At 36.8% G+C, this 14,537-nt stretch overlaps 1 long non-coding RNA gene across 1 annotated transcript in view; it reads right to left on the minus strand.

The window, feature by feature from the left end:
- Positions 1-14,537, minus strand: part of LOC140604617 (uncharacterized) — a 38,395-nt gene that overhangs the window by 10,219 nt on the left and 13,639 nt on the right. The window contains exon 6 of the long non-coding RNA XR_012007436.1: positions 3,697-3,824. This is a non-coding gene — a long non-coding RNA (uncharacterized lncRNA). The remainder of the gene's footprint in view (positions 1-3,696; positions 3,825-14,537) is intronic.

The following is a 14,537-nucleotide window of genomic DNA, read 5'->3' on the forward strand; positions in this document are numbered from 1 at the left end:
AGAAAAGATATAGAGAGACTGAATCACTTATACACTGTTGTGTGGAATGTAAAATAGGACAGCCATTCTGGAAAACAATTTGGCATCTCCTTTAAACACAAAATATGTGAACTACATACAACCTAGCTATTGGACTTCAGAGCACTTACCTCAGAGAAATGAAAACTTATGTTCACACCAAAACCCTGTACAGCAATGTTCATTGCGGTTTTACTCTAATAGTCCAAAAGTGGAAGTGGCCCAGATGTCCTTCAGTGACTAGGTGGTTAAACGCACCATAGTACATTCACACCATGGAAGACCCCTGAGCAATGAAAAGGATTGAACCAATAATGCTCGAAAACTTGTATGTGTCTCTAAAGAATGATCCAGAATGGAAAAAGCCAGTCCTGACAGGTTATATGCTAAATGATTCTATGTAGCTAACTTTCTTAAAATGGCAAATCAGAAAAATGAAGAATGGATTAGTCATTGCCAGGGGTTATGTATGGACGAGGGAAAGGGGGGATGACAGGAACCATAGGGAAGTAGGGTAAAATGAGGAATCCTTATGGTGATGGAAATGTTCTGTATCCCCACTGTATCAGGATCAGTATCCTGGTTGTGATGTAGTGTATACTTTTAGAGAAAACTGGTGAAGGGTACATAGGATATGTTTGTGTTATTTTTTTACAATTGCACGTGAATTCAAAAATAAATAAGTTAAAAACACACTATAATTAGCCAATTATTGTTATTCGTCACATTTTCTGGCTACCCAGCTCAATTTAAGTACTTTTGCTAACTTAAGGGAATTTGCCCACTGTCTTGCTTCCTCAAATAGAAAACAGAAAACGTTCTCAAAGTTCTTTTTTCTATTTTTTATTTTTTTTTTAAATTCTAGTAGAGTTAACATGCAGTGTTATATTAATTTCAGGTGTACAATATAGTGACTCAACAATTCTGTACATTACTTGGTGCTCATTATTGTGAGTGCACGCTTTAATCTCCATCCTCTATCTCCCCATCCCAAACCCCCCAGTAACCACTAATTTGTTCTTTGTAATGAAGGCTCTGTTTCTTGGTTTGTTTCTCTCTCTCTCTCTCTCTCTCTCTCTTTTTCTCTCTTTGCTTGCTTTGTTTCTTAAATTCCACATGAGTGAAGTCATATGGTATTTTTCTTCTCTGGTATATTCCTCTCTCTCTCTCTTTTTTTTTTTTATTTCAGTTAGCATTATACTCTAGCTCCATTCATACTGTTGCAGATGGCAAGATTTCATTCCATTTTGTAGCTGAATAATATTCCGTCATACACACATACACACACACACACACACACACACACACCCCTATATATATCATGTCATTTTTATCCATTCATCTATGGATGGACACTTGGGCCACTTCCATAGTTTGGCTATTGTGAATAATGCTGCAATAAACAGAGGGGTGCATATATCCCTTTGAATTAGTGCTTTTGTATATTTTTGCATAAATATCCAGTAGTGTGATTGTCAGATCATAAGGTAGTTCTAGTCTTAAGTTTTTTTCTTTCTCAAACTTATTAGCACAATCACAGGCATGACCTGCATGAGACTTTACAGAGGAACTGAAGATCTTAAGCAAACAGGTTCATACACACTCCATTTTGCTTGTGGGAATAAGGATAGGGTTTGGGAGAGAGGCATTTGGCTTTCAGGGTAAACGTTATATAGTCATGATTCTGATATAAATTTGACATTGGCACATTGGAGGGAGGCAGCAAACTCATTTCATTTGAGAGTAAACTCAATGTATCTGAAGTTTGGTGGCAGTGATTGTAGCTGTGTAACTCATACGTCTGTTCTGAGGCATCACGGTGTTGGAGGCTTAGAGTCAATACTGGATTTCCACTTCTAGCAATTTTGTGAGCTACCTATTGGGTGCTGGGGCCAGTTCAGGCCTCCTCAAGAAGGCAAGAAAGCCAGTTGCCCTCTTCTCTTCCCAAAGTTGCATTCACAGCTATAGTACCTTTGGCCAACAAAGAAAGAAAAATTAAAAATTTCAAATTTGTTTGAACTGTCTCCAAAACAAATTGAAATCTCAATAGTCACACTACATATACCTAAAATCACTATTACATATAAAAGAAGTCCAAAGTTCTAATTTTTTGTTCCTCTAAAAAATTGAGCAAAGCCACATGAGATGAAACAGAACAAAATGGCTGCTCATATATTTGGCAAATCCACTGGGGTTTAACAAGACCCATTTCTTCCTGAATCATCAGCATGTTTCCAAAGTTCATTTGAAGCCTTTCTTTAAAAGGTGGTTTTGGATAAAATGTAATGTTGTGGTTTCCCAAGCTGTTATGGAATATTTGACATGTCTGATACATTATTTTCTCAGGATTCAAGATAATACTTGCTCATGGATGCTCTCAAACTGGTAATCTCAGAATATCTTTTATTACTGGAAATTTTAATGTAACCAGAGCTAAAATAAAACAATTATTAATTTGTATGTGTATGGAGTGCTTATCCATGATGTTATATTAAACACAAAAGAAAATATTTAGTACCTTGAGGGTTTTTCCTTTTTTTTTTTTTCTTTTTTTGACAGAATAAGAACTCATTCTAGTAACAGCAAAGAAAAGAAAAAAAGATGAGTTGGGTGGGTTTTCTTAGGCAAAAATTCATCATTAAATTCTCTCTTTCTTTTTTTTTTCCATCACTGACATTTTTTTTTGTCCTTCCTTAGGCAAATTAATTGTATATTATATACACTGATCACATTTATGAGTAGTTGGAAATTTGAAATTTTTTGCCACCTACTTTGCCTAAATTGAACTGCATATTCCTCTCTCTCTCTCTCTCTCTTTTTTTTTTTTTTAAGATTTAATTTATTTATTCATGAGAGACACACAGAGACAGAGGCAGAGACACAGGCAGAGGGAGAAGCAGGCTCCATGCAGGGAGCCCGACGTGGGACTTGATCCCGGGTCTCCAGGATCACGCCCTGGGCCGAAGGCAGACGCCAAACCACCAAGTCACACAGGGATCCCTTCCTTTCTTTTCTATAAAAATTGAGATGAGTCTGCGGAAAATCTATTTATCATTCTCATTTATTATATTTTGGTGGGGAGCCCTTTAAAGGTGTTTTCAGAAAACTCTACTGAGCTAATAAAATGCCTAAAACTTGGCCCCAATTTTGTCTAGCAAACAGTATTATTGCAGTTTCTCTATTTTATTCCTTAAACTGAAACTTAATTTGGGGGCATTCATGAGTGCATACTTTCTCTTTCACTGTCACACACTTACCAAACTTAGATCTTGTTCAGGTCCTGTTTCCTAAGCAGATGGAGTTACATAGAAATATGTATAAAATGTGTGCAAAGGGCACCTGGGTGGCTCAGTAGTTGAGCGTCTGCCTTTGGCTCAGGTCCTGATCCCAGGGTCCTGGAATCGAGTCTCAAACTGGGCTCCCTGCAGGGAGCCTGCTTCTCCCTCTGCCTGTGTCTCTGCCTCTCTCTCTGTGTCTCTCATGAATAAATAAATAAAATCTTAAAAAAAAAAAAGCTGGGTATAAAAGAGCAAAAAGGTTCCCAAAGCATTACTCCTCCATAGCCTACCTAAACACCTAAACACTGAGCTTTCATGGTCTTGTGCGTTCATTTTTCAATGGCAGAGAAATACACTTAAAAATTGATAGAGTATTAGGGAAAAGCCTATAACAAAATACCTTGAAGTGATATTTGTATCTTAGCCCTGTTGAATTTTCATTTAAAAGTAGGTTTATGAACGACTGCCTTGGCTCAAATGAAGAACAAGTGATCTCTCTTATCCAACGGCCTGAGGTCACATCACATTCTGGAAAGAAAACAGGAATGTATCAGGGAACCCGTGTCTTAGATGTGTCTCTTCCAGTTGCCTGAGACGGTTCGCCATGAAGTTAAGCTTTTTGCTTCAGGGTCCGGGTAAACTGGATAAGGCACACTCTGCTGCTAATCTCCTAGAGATTTAAAACAAATCAGTGCCTTTTGTCCAGTTGGCACCATTGTGAGTACTTGACACGTGTGGTTGAATAAAATTATAAAGACAAATGTGTTACTGGCTTCTGGCATTTCCAGCTCCCTGTCTCCTTTCCCCACCCACTTCTCAAATTCAAGAAGCAGGGCGTGTGTGGTGATCTATACTTATTGCCCTCCGGGTAGGGTTCTTACAGTAGTAATACAAGCAATCTGAAGAGTTTTTGTTGTTTTAAAATAGACTTTTGAACTTTAAGGTAAACCACATGTCATTGAGGAAAAAACTTTTCTTGAGTTTCTTTTTTTTTCCCTCCAAGTTGTTATTTAAATTCAACTAGGTTAACATACAGTGTGAAATTATTCTCAGGAGTAGAATTAGTGATTCATCACTTACAACACCTGGTGCTCATCACAGTGCCCGCCTTGGTACTCATCACGTGATTAACCCATCCCCCCCTTCCCCCCGCTCCTCCAAAGTTTGGCTATTGTGGATGTGTATATCCTTTCAAATCAGCATTTTTGTGTTCTTTGGGTAAATACCTAGTAGTGAGATTTAATATGTATTTGTTGAATAGTAAGAGCCAAGGTTCCCCACCTAAACAATAAACAACATACAGGAAGAGCTAGGTTGTAGCTAGTTTTTTTTTTTTTTTCCTCTGATCACTGAGATCATAATTGAGATTCCATGGGCTACAAAAAGGAAGATAAATTGGAGATGGAGGAAATGCACATTGGGGCACCTGGGTGACTCAGTTGGTTAAGCATCTGACTCGATTTTGGCTTAGGTCATGATCTCAGGATCCTGAGATCAAGCCCCACGTCAGACTCCACACACTAAGTGTGGAGATTCCCTCTCTCCCTTTGCCCCCTCCTTCCATTTGTGCATGCATGCACACACACTCTCTTTCTGTTAAATAATAAATTAAAAAAAAGAGAAAGAAACGCACCTTGAGTGTATCTATATAAGAACCACTCATGCCCCTCACCTCATGTCCAGATTAGGCTTAGCCTTGAGTGAGAAAATTGGAAGCAGAGATGAAGCTAAAGTTTCAAGAAAGTGAACAAGCATAATGTGAGTTTTCCCGACTTGTACCTCTCTGTTGCAGTAATAAGTTTGAAAATGGCAACATAACTCATTGAGACAAAAAAGGCTTGATAAAATTCATTTCCTCTGTGTTTCATCAAATTCATCATCTCTGTGTTTCTCAAAATTCCAAAAAAAACAAAACAAAACAAAAAAAGGATAAGGTCCTGCAGGGTCAAAGTCAAAGAAGATGTAAATCACACTGACTAGCAACCGGAGAATACCAGGAAGACAGGCATTTGGCACATGTCAGTGTGTTTGGTTGACCATGTCCAAGGATTGAAAAACATAGTAATTCAGAGGTTTCAGTGTGAACAGATGTCAATATCTGGGAACAGGTGATCTCTCCCAATGCCAAGATGTTATGTAAATTCCTCACATCTAAGATGTTACTTAGTTGAAATTGAAGTCTGCCATGACTGAATTCCTCCATAGTTGGCCAACCTTTATTTTTGTCATCAGACACATATTGCCTCAAAAGGTAAAATCATATAGAAAAATATTTCATTTTTTGCAGTACTAAATAAATGGAATGAAATTCATGTCAATGACACATGCATTATTTTAATGTCCACAGTGGTTATGAAGAAAAGCTTATTCCCATTTTTTAAATTGAGAATCTGAGGCACTTTGGTTAAAAAACTTGCCCAAGACCACATTGATTATATATGGCAAAACTAGGAATCAAAATTAGGTATGCCTAATTATGGAGACCTCTTATTCAAAAGAAATAATGAACATGGTATACTTTCCAAATAATGTACTATAAGTTAATCCTATATGCTTAATGCAAAATTATTTTTGCAATCTGTGCCTCAAAGGACACCAATGACAGAGTAAAGAGTGAACCTATAGTGTGTTAGTTTGCTGGGGCTGCTGTAACAAAGTACCATTGACCGGATCACTTAAACAATGGAAATCTATTTTTTCATAATCTTATGGGCTAGAAGTCCAAGATCAAGGTGTTTACAGGTTTGATGTCTTCTATGGCCCCTCCCTGTAGGCTTCATATGGCTGCCTCCTCTCTGTGACTTCAAATGTCTTTCATCTGTGTCCAGATCTCCTCTTCTAAAAGGACACCTGTCATATATCTACATATGGTCACATTCTGAGGACCTACAAGTTAGGATTGCAACATGTGACTTTTGGGAGGACACACTTTAGTCCATAACACATCCAACTGGGAGAAATTATTTACAAATAATGCAGCTGATAAGCAGTTAATATCCAGAATATATAAGTTCTACAACTTAACAAAATAGCCCAAATTAAAAATGGCTAAAGGACTTAGAGAAATATTTCTCCAAAAAAAAAAAAAAAAAAAAAAAAAGAAATATTTCTCCAAAAAATAATTTACAAATTGCCAACAAGCACATGAGATGTCCAACATCACTGATCCTTCGAAAGATGCAAATTACTATAACAATGAAATATTACCTCACACTATATGGATGGCTACTCTCAACAAAATAACAGGTATTAGGATGTGGAGAAATTCAAACCTTGTGTACTGTTGGTGGGAATGTACAATGGTGAAACCACTGGAAAATAGTATGACAATTCCTCAAAAAGTTAAAAATACAATTACTGTTTGATCCAGAAATTCCACTTCTGGATATATGTCAAAAGGAATTGCAGGGTGCCTGGGTAGCTCAGCCGGTTAAGCATCTGACTCCTGATTTTGGCTCAGGTCATGATCTCAGGGTTGTGAGATTAAGCCCTATGTGGGGCTCCGCTCTGGGCATGGAACCTGGTCAACATTATCTCTCTCTCCACCCTGGCCTTCCCACTGCATACACACACACACACACACACACACACACACACACACACACACCTGCCCCCCATGCTTGTACTCTTTCTCTCAATAAATAAATAAATAGGAACTGGAAGCAACCTCTCAAAAGAAATATGTACACCAATGCTTATAGCAGCATTATTCACAACAGCCACCAGGTAGAAGCAAGCAAAGTATCCATTGACAGATTAAGGGATACACAAAATATGGAATTTAGCTACAATGGAATATTATTCAGACTTACAAAGGAAGGAAACTCTGACATGTACTACAAGATGGATGAAACTGGAGGGTATTATGCTAAGTGCAACATAGCCAGTCACAGGGAGACAAATATTGTATGATTCTACTTATATAAGGTATCTAGAACAGTTGAATCTGTAGAAACAGGGTAAAAGTTGGATGCTGGGGGTTGGGAGAAGGGGATATAGGAAGTCGTTGTTTAATAAATGTAAAGTTCCCGTCCTGCAAGATGAAAAAACTTTGGAGATTCCTTGCACAATAGTGTGAATATCCTTGGCACTCTTGACCTGTGTACATTTAGAAATGACTAAAATGGTAAATCTTATGTGTATTTTACAGCAGTTAAAGATTTTGGAAGATTGACTAAACATCTGACTTAGGGATAGCAGTTTCTGAAACAAAGTGAACATCCAATGAATATTTGCTGACTGAATGAGAAGAATATTTTCATCAGGGGTCACTGTTTTCTTCAAAGAAGCACATGTGTAACATTCCAAAATTCTGATGAAAAATCAGTGTATAGGTACTTTGATGTTATTTTATATAATTTGAAGACTTCAGAAAAATGTAGTTGCACTGAATATAAATGAAAACATATTATATGACTATATCATTTTCAGAAGTGACCTAAAATTCCCTTGGCTTCATGATTTGTATAAATAAAAGGTTTTGGTGGATCATCTTAGTATTTTGCAAATTCAAGTTGATTGCTTGTGAAGACTCTGATAACTTAAAAAAAATGCTTAAAAAGTAACCTATTGTAAACTAGGAATAAAGGAATAATTTCCTAAATTTGATAAAGAACATCTGCAAAAAACCTACAACTAACATCATACTTGATGGCAAGAAACTCAAAGCTTTCCTCACCTAGATGAGGAAGAGGGCAAGAATGTCCCCTCTTAACACTCCATTTCAACATTGCATAGGAAGCCTTAGCTAATGCAATAAGACAGGACAAGGAAAAAAGGTAAGTAAATTGGGAAGGACAAGAGAAAACTGCTCACAGATGACATGATTGCCTAAGTAGGAAATCTGAAAGAATCAGCTTCTGGAACTAGTAAGTGACCATAGTAGGTTGCAGGATACAGGTGAAGGTGTAAAAGTCCATTGCTTCCTGTATATGTAGCAATATGTAGTGGAATTTGAGATTAAGAACAAAATACCATTTATATTAGCAACCAGAAAATGAAATACTTGAAATATGAAAATACTATGAAATACCATGAATAATGAAATACTATGAAAATGAAATGAAGTATAAATCTAATTAAAAATGTATAAGATCTCTTTGGAGAACACTGTAAAACCCTAATGAATGAAATCAAAGAACTAAGTGATAGATATTTCATGGTCCAGGAAAGAAAGATTCAATATTTCCAAGAGGTAAGTCCTTCTTAACTTGATCCATAGATTCAATATAACCCCAATCAAAACTCTAGAGAGTTATTATGTCGTTATCAATAATCTGATTCTAAGATTTGTATGAGATCGAAAAGACCCAGAATAGCCAACACAATATTAAAAGAGAATTAGAACACTGACACTGCTTGAATTGAGACTTCCTATAAAGCTATAGTCATCAAGACAATGTGGTACTGATGAAAAAAATGAATAGATGAGCACAATAGAGGGCCCAGAAATAGACCCCATAAGTATAGTCAATTGGTCTTTGACAAAGGGACAAAGGTAAAACAATAGGGCAAAAGAAGTGTCTTCCACAAATGGTGCTAGAACAAGTGGACATCCACATGCAAGAAAATGTAGACAAGGACCTTGTACCTTACAAAGATTAACTCAAAATGGGTCACAGAACCAAATGTAAACTATAAAACTCCTAGAAGAGGACATAGGCGAAAACCTGGATGACCAGGACTATTGAGAATCCATTTCATAACTTCTGTAGTGACTGAGAACCCTATTAAACTATTTTGTATTAATTATTATGACATAACTTTGGGAGTAATTTCATTGACTTTGCTATATATGCAGCTTTCTTAAACTATTATATTAGCATTTTATATTATCTAGTAATGTCAAAGTGGAAACCTAAGGGAAAGCAAAGAGTGTGAATGTCTACAAATTCGTAATAAACTATTTCTTGAATGAATCTACATTCTTCACCCCTGCCCCCCAAACAAGGGTTTCCTTGTGATTTAAATAGACAAATACTAGGGGTCAGAGAGTGACTGAAGAGTTTGAGGAAATTGGTAAATGAAAGCAGAGGAGTAAAAAACAAAAAAAGTAAGAAAATTTATATTATTTATTCATAGGAATGTAATTACTACTTGCCTATGTTCATCTTCAGTTTAAATTAGGGTACTTCTTGGGGTCACCCTTGAAAATACGATTTGTTTTGTCATCGCCTGGTGCCTGTGCAATGGAGAGGTTACTTCCATTCTCCAGTTGAGCTAGAATCCTACAGTTCTATCAGGCTTAAGGTAACTTAACCACAATGTGCATAATTGTTGCTCCACCAAAAGCTAGTGGCAAGAGCATGCCAGATGCTTCTGTCGAGTTCCAGCTTTGTAAAACAGCATTTTAAAATCAGTTTCTTAATCTCTAAATCAGAGACCATGAATCCACAGATGCAGCTTCATTTCCAGAAGAAATTCCCATATGCTTTACACGGATCCATTCATTATTCAGGTTTGAGACACATGAGTTTTTCAAAAATTTTTTCCATGTATCAATACTGTTGCTTTATCGTCTTGCTCCCACTTCTTTTTGTTTGTTATAAGGATCATTTTAAAGATATTATCAGTATCTGCTTTACAGAAACGTATCTCTCTGGAACCTTCTACCTTTTTAGAATCTTTTCTGACTCAATTTACCTTAACAAATGCTTGTGCATTTATACTTCTGTAATATAAACATACTAGATACATTTATGTGACAACTTGTTTTTCTTATGCGAAACAAAATGTTATATAAAATTTGACTGAAAAGTCACTAAGCATCAGCGAATTTATTTTTATTCCAATCATTGTAAGTAGGCAAAAGTTGCAATACATTACTGATTGTGTGTTGCCCTGTGTGCCTGTGTGCATGTCACACTGTGTTGAGTGCAGCAAGGTACAACTCTGTTAGGTGCTGAGCGACGCACAGCTTCAGACGAATAATAGAGGGATGAGGTATGAAAAGATATGTATTAGAATGTCTGTAATGTAGTCACTAATGAAAATAGAGCTGGTGAGATGCTATGAACAGTAGGATATCACTTTTAAAGTACGTACCATAACAAAATAAAGTTTCTCAAGAATATTACATCAAAATGTTGACGAAGAGTAGTTGGTGATAGATTCAGCATGAGTTTGAAATGTACTTGTTATTTCCTGAATGTTCGATGAAGTTATATTCCTTGCAACCCGGTTTTTGTAGGAAATATTCCATGACTCGTAGAGATAAAATATCAGTAAAGTGAACAGGAATGGGACCAGCTAAAAGGGGATGGGCACCAAGAAAGTATAGTGTTGAGAAAAGGGAAGGGATATTGGGTATTTTGGGGGCGTGAGGCTCCAGTGCAGAGTTATTGGCATCTGGATAGTAGTGGAAAACTGCTACTGGGATTTTGGTGGAATACTTTGAAACCCAGGAGGAGAATTCTGCTTGTGATCTAGGAGGCAACATTGTAAATGCTATGGCAGGTAATGTAGTCCAAGCAGTGTTTTAGGAATATTACTCTGCTTACGGTGCTTAATTTGAATTGGTTACATCAAGGGAATGAAAAGGCTGGATAAAGGAATGCTCAGGTATTTTATAGGAATAAAAGATACTTGATCATGAACACAAACTAATTTGAGAATCAAGCTGGCTTTACCAAGGATAAAGAAGAAAAACAATAAATAACGTCTGGGTGTACTATATCCTTCCTGAATGAAAGAACTGCATGTTTCTCTGTAGACCCTATAAAAACCCCTTACTTACAAATGAATTGGTTTCTGTATACTAGGTATTCCTTAAATAAAGTCTTGGTCATATAAACTAGTTTTAAGAACTGGTAAAACTTCCGTATTAACTTTTTAATTGACAAAACACTTCTGTGGCTGGTACTTTATTAGTGATTTGGCATTTGAAATACAGCTCTCAGTCCAAAAGGAATGTGAGGTAGCTCGAGTTCTTTTACTGGGAATACACTGGTCAGTTAAAAGAAGTGACCAAGCATCAAAGACAATTTGGGCGAGGTAATACAAACAGGAAAACAACTTCCATTGACCTCTTGTTGGCTAATTTTAAAGTTAAGGGTATGACCCTCAGTCTTTAAATGGCCATTGGTTTATTAAAAATTGTAATTCTAATTTTTTATTTCATTTCCAAAAGTTAGAACATTTCCAAAGAATTCTTAAAATCTTAATTATCGAGCAAAATTTTAGATTTCTCCTCAGTAGTGTATTTCCAAAATTCTTTTAGCTTTTTTTTTTTTTTCCCACTTTCCAAGCTCCAATGATAGAAACCAGTCCTGTGCTTCCAAATTTCTGGAATAGTTGCAGATGAGTCGATAAAAAATGCCAACTTTCTGGTCTGGTCTAGTGTAATTACTTTTGTGGTAGTTTTGATACTTGGTGCTTTTAAATCCATTTACAGAAGAAATGCAGATTTTTTTCACTTTTATTTTTGGAGAAAATGTACTTAAGCAGGGGAAGTTTTTCTGTTTTTTCTTGTTTTTTTTTTTTTTTTTTTTTTTGTATTAGTGGAAAAAAAACCTCTGGAAACATCTGTTTTCCTTCAAGTCTCTGACTTTCCATGTCCATTCCTCAGTTATTACCAACAACTGATTGTAAAGTGGGTGATTTTTCTAGGATGCTCTGTACAGAAGAACAGGAATTTAAGAAAGCTTGGGGATATGATATTTCTGAACCCATGAAGTATGCTCTTGGGATTGGCAAGCAATTCTCAGCTCTTAACAAATGAAACCATGACCTGGGTTAACTTGCTGTTTGGAGGTGGTTTGTGCTCATTTCACTAAGCGATCTTTATGCATTTGGAAGTAGAAACATTTAGAAGATGTGGGAGAGACAGTGAAGGTAGCATTATCCATGGCTTGGTATTGGACTTGGGGCTTGCTCTGCCTTAGGAGATAATTATTCTAGAATTTTCCTAATCCTGCCATGAATTTATTTAACAATTCTGGAGGATCTATTTAAGTTATTCTCAAATTTCATCTGCAAAGTAGGCATAAATAAACTTGTTTAAATCATTGGAATTTTCTGAACCATGACAAATAGAGGTATTAGGAACTTTATAAGTTAATAGAGAAAGAGATGTGATTAATGCTAACTTACAATTTCCTTAAAAATAGAATTGTTATAAAATTAATAGCACTTTTCCAGACCTTATTGGCATCACACTTGAAATCAAATGTGCCAGAAGTTTATTATTTTTTTCTTATATGTACCAAATTCTCCCACTTAATATACATTGATATGAACTGGTATAGTCCAACTCCATAAATATTGGTATACCCAGGGTTAATTCTCAATGCTCATCTGCTGGTGGCTTATCGCTCTGTCTTAGGTTGAGTATTGCAAAAAGTGGGCCCATGTGGATGCTTTGTAAGAGGGTATTGAGAAAAGATGCTGAGCACCTAAGGTGATAGCTTATAACCCACCTGAAATTTCATGGAAAAAAGATAAATAGAGCTTGGGGATTTCTTTGCAGTGCCCACTCTGTATAAAGCATAGAATTAGATTTTTTAACATTTATTAGCCCATTTAATTTTCACAAACCCCCTATGAAATGCGTATGATTTTCTTTTCCTTTCCAAATGTAGAACTTGATGAATGGATAGGTGTGTCATCACAGAGTTGGTTAGGGCAGCAGTGGAAGTCTAAATTCACTGTGACTCTGAAACTCAGACTCCCCACTGAAGGTCAGAGTTCCTAACAGTTGAAATTAGCCATCTAAATAAGGAGGGATGGAGGCAAATTAGTGGATTTCTTATTTTTATTCTATTTTTTGCCATTTTAACAATGCGGTTCCATTGATGTTGGTGAGGTGTTGTAGGCAAAATTCTAAGATGATCCCAAAGACCTCCTTCCACCGGTTTTCCTCCCTTGATTATGTTACCTTATATGGCAAAGGGGATTTTGCAGGTGTGAGAATTACTGATAATTTTACCTTAAAATAAGTAACACCCATCCTGATCATTTCCAGACCAGCTGAGCCTTATTAAATTACTTCATGTGGTTAAAGAGTAACCTTAAGCGTCGGAGGGATTCTTCGTGAGGAGAGTTAACTGCGGATGAGATGGAGAGTCCCTGAGGCCAGGACCTGGAAGTGGCCTGTAGGAGGAACTGAATTGTGCCAACAAGGTGAAGGAGATTGGAGGCAGACTCTTGCCCAGAACCTCCAGATGGAGTCCAGGCTGGCCAACACCACCAAGGTGGCCTGTTAGCCCCTAGCAGAGTCGTTGGTCCCTCTGGACTTGTGACCTGTAGGAATGCAAGTTGGTCAGTGGGTATTGTAAGATGCTCAGGTTCTGGTAATCACTTCCGTGGTGAGAGAGAACTAATATGTTGCATGAATGGTCAAACCCACAATGCGCTTACAAATACCAGTACTGCTCTTGACACAATTCCCAATCACAAACTTGACTGCCTACTTAGATAACTGTTAATTTTTTCTTCTTCAGTCTGAGGAGATTCACTGAGCTTGTCTTTTTCTCCTTTATCATTGTTTAAAAGAAAATAGAGTCTGGTCTAAAACCTACAATTTCTTTTTTTTTTTTTTTTTTTTTTTTTTTACAATTTCTTATATGCACGAATAGCGAGCCATGTTTTCAATAAGAGACATAAAGACCTACGTGGTAGCAGAGAGCTGCCTATAAAACCCATCCACGTCTGTATTGTCTGTATTTGTGAAGGAGAAACTTATCGCAGGAAAAGCATCTTGTGTACTGTTGAGAATTAAAAATGCTTTGAATCCATTGGAATATCTGGCAACTTTGCTGTAAAGTCTTGTTTTTATTAACATGGTTTGGGCTGGACCTTTCTTTGATAATTTAAAATTCCTTTCCACTCTCCCTCCTCCCTGCCTCCAACCCCCATGCTTAAAACATTATTGGTATTTTGGCAAATCGGGCGGACTTAAAAACAAACTACTTGCTTACATTTTGTCAAGCATCTGTCTGACACAAAAATATGTTGATGGGCAAGCTTCCTCCGTGCTGCTCTTGGGCACATACTTGGTTTTGCCGTTAGAACTCATGAGCTGTGTGTAATGCACACAGCACTAACTGGCCTCATTATGCCTTTGCAGGAACTTTCTCCTCCTCCAGAAGCCTAACTGCTGCACATGAATAAAAGCATTCACAGTGTTGCTGTCTGTCCCCCTCTGCAACATTCTGTAATCCCTCCTCCTTTAAAAAAAGTAATCTATCCTTATTATACAACTATCTATCTTTACTACTGTGATATAACAATAATTGTATTATG

The sequence above is a fragment of the Canis lupus genome, chromosome 15 (genome assembly GCF_048164855.1).
Source record: "Canis lupus baileyi chromosome 15, mCanLup2.hap1, whole genome shotgun sequence".
In the NCBI taxonomy this organism is placed as follows: domain Eukaryota; kingdom Metazoa; phylum Chordata; class Mammalia; order Carnivora; family Canidae; genus Canis; species Canis lupus.